The sequence below is a fragment of the Muntiacus reevesi genome, chromosome 8 (genome assembly GCF_963930625.1).
Source record: "Muntiacus reevesi chromosome 8, mMunRee1.1, whole genome shotgun sequence".
Classification (NCBI taxonomy): Eukaryota; Metazoa; Chordata; class Mammalia; order Artiodactyla; family Cervidae; genus Muntiacus; species Muntiacus reevesi.
Genome location: NC_089256.1, coordinates 49755125 through 49758368, shown reverse-complemented (window position 1 = coordinate 49758368; position 3244 = coordinate 49755125).

The following is a 3244-nucleotide window of genomic DNA, read 5'->3' as shown; positions in this document are numbered from 1 at the left end:
CTCTTTCTACCTGTCCATCCCTACTCTCTTTAACATTAAAAGTCTCATTAAAAAGGTCATTCTTATAGTGGTATCACCAAGGATTTAAAATGGTCATGTCTCAAATGCTTATTTGCCAAAGGGAGCAAAAGAACTTTCAGAGCTGGAGATCCTACCTTAACTGCGATTACTTCACTGTGTAGATATAGATGATCTACTTCAAAAGTTGACCTTGGGTTGTTTTCCCCTTTCACTATTACAAACAGTACCATAGTAAATAACCTTTTACATTCCCCATCTTGCAGAACTGTAAATGACACCTGGAGGGGAATTGCTGGGTTTGTGCATCCGGAATTTTAATAGATACTGCTAGATTGTCTGCCAAAGAGTTCTGTTCATTCATTCAGTACTTAATGAGCACTTAGAACATGCTGAGCCTCTACTGTTCAAGAGTCTGAGGGTGCAGCCTTTGATAAACTACAGTCTACTTGGAGGGGAGAGACGATAAATATACATAGAATAATGTCATATGATGACTGCTCAGAGTTAAAAACAGGGTAAAATAGAATGATGGTATGGGTGCCGCTGTTTTTGACAGGGACTTCAGAGAAGGCTTCACTGAAGAGGTGACATTTAAGCAAAGGCTTGAAGGAGGTAAGGAAAAACTGATGGCGTATCAGGGGTAGTGGAGAATGGGACATACATCAGTCCCCAAGGCTGGAGTGTGCTTGATATATTTGAGGAGGAGTAAAGAGGCCAGTGTGGCTAAAACAGATTGAACAAAAGCAAAAATGGTAGGAGATGAGGTGGAGTGTATTTTATCAATGCACAGTAAGTATATTTTTGTAGTAAGGTTGTAGCGATTTAAACTATCAGCAGTACATAAGAGTACCTGTTTTCCCTACACACTCATCGAAAGAGTTATCAAACTTGATCTTTGTCAATTTTATAATTTAAAAGTGGTATCTCCATAGTTTCAATTTGCATTGCTTTTATGATGAGTGAGACTGAGTGACTTCATACACTATGAGATAAGCCTTTTTTTAATGAAATAAAAAATGTTACATCCTTCACTCATTTTTTTTGTTGGATTACTGGTCTTTTTCTTATGGATTTGTAAAAAGTTATTTATCAAGGAAAGTAGTCCATGATCTATGATATGAGTTGCAGATATTTCCACCTTGTCATATGTTTTTTTTTCACTTTATGATATTTTTTCCAGAAAGAATTTTTCAAGTCCGATTGATCAATATTTTTCTGTATGCTTCTGCATTTTGTGTCATATATAAAAAGGAATTTTTCACTCCAAGACTTTTTGTTTTAATCCCATGATTTTTTCTAAACAGGAATTAATTTTGCTGTAAAATATAAGATTACTTTTTTCCAGGTGCCTATCCAACAATACCAACACCTTTATCTAGTGATTTACCTATCTTTCCCTCCACTGACTTGAAATGCATCCTTTAGCATATACTAAGGGCTTCCCAGGTGGCGCAGTGGTAAAGAATCCGCCTACTAAAACAGGAGACACAAGAGATGTGGGCTCGATCCCTGGGTTGGGAAGATCCCTTGGAGGAAAAAATGGTAACCCACTCCAGTATTCTTACCTGGAAAATCCTCTGGTTGGGGGAACCTGCAGGATAGAGTCCATGGAGTCACAAAGAGTCAGACACGACTGAGTGACTGAGCATACACATCATATACTTTTCATATGTATCAAAATAATTATCTTTTGATTATGTTACTATCTTCTGCCTCACATTTCCCAAGCCATGTTTTGGGTTTTTTTATACTTATGGAGCACATTTCCTATGTTCACTAAATTAAGAGCATTAGAAAAATACAAAATGAGTCACAACTTTTACCTTTGAGTTTTTAACATAGTTCAACCAAAGCAACAAAACTAACACATATGCAACAGAGGACTGTAACTAGGGCAACAAGGGGGAGATCATATGAGCTGAGTAGTTACAGGTTTTTTCCTCCATGTATCTTGTTCGAAGCTAATTCTGCTGCTGAGTTCTTTTAAGTGTTTTTCCGTTATAAAGCTAATGCATATTCACTATCTTAAATTTTTAGATAAATACCAGAATGTAAAAGGAAAATGGGAATATATTCCCCTCACTTTCTCTCAATTCCCACTCTGCAGAGAAATTAGCTTTCCTAGATGGCTCTGCATTCCATCTTCTCTTCTGAGCTGGCTTCATCAATTATTCTTTCTCTCTCTGCCTCTGTCTCTCATTTTCAGCTTCATTCTCTGCTGGCTTTCTCTGCAGTCTGTAAACCCACAGAAGCCTCCAACACGTTAAAAGAAGACATATCGCCTTGTCTCTCTTTATCTAATACAGTATGTAACCAAATTTTAGCTCATTTAGCTTATTAAATAAATCTAACCCCCACCCCAGCTCCCATTAGTGCTGATCTGGCTCTAATCTTACTGTAGACTGGTCCGTTTTGACTGGTGTGATACTTCATTGTAGCTTTGATTTGCATTTCTCTAATAATTTGTGATGTTAATCATCTTTTCAAGTGCTTTTTGACCATCTGTCAAAAATTGTTTAATTTTTTCTTGTCTTGCCTCAAAATGTGAATTCTTATTTTATTAGAAAGAAGGAGCTTTGTCCAGATGGAAGGGTCAGGTTGGATGTGGTCAACAGAGGTGGAAAAAGTAGACTGTGGGAAGTTTCACGAAAACCTACAATCGAAGGGTCACAAACTGGAAAGGATCTCCCCTATCCTCAACTCCTCTCTCCTATAAGCAAACTAACAAAAGCTTCTCCTCCTCAAGTCTGCTGCTGCTATGTCGCTTCAGTCGTGTCCGACTCTGTGCGACCCCAGAGACGGCAGCCCACCAGGCTCCTCCGTCCCTGGGATTTTTCAGGCAAGAGCACTGGAGTGGGTTGCCAATGCCTTCTCCTCGTCAAGTCTACAAGAGTGTTAATGGCTGAATGACCAATCAACATTGAAGTTCAAAATCTTTAGTCTTTATGTCTATAAAGTCCTCTCAATGGTTCACCATTTCATACTGTAAAAGATACAGTTACATAGCAGATTGCCTACTCAACATCCTTTCACTTCTGTCATTTCCTGCAGAGGCTCAGTACTGTTTGTTCAGATATCATCCTTCCCACACAAGTCTCAGGTCTAGAAGCAAACCCTGTTAGGTCTCAATAAATTCCAGTGATTTCATTTCATTGTCAATGACTGGTTTAGAGATGGGCATCTCACCCAGTTCTAGCCAATGAGAGGTGAAGGCGGGTCTACA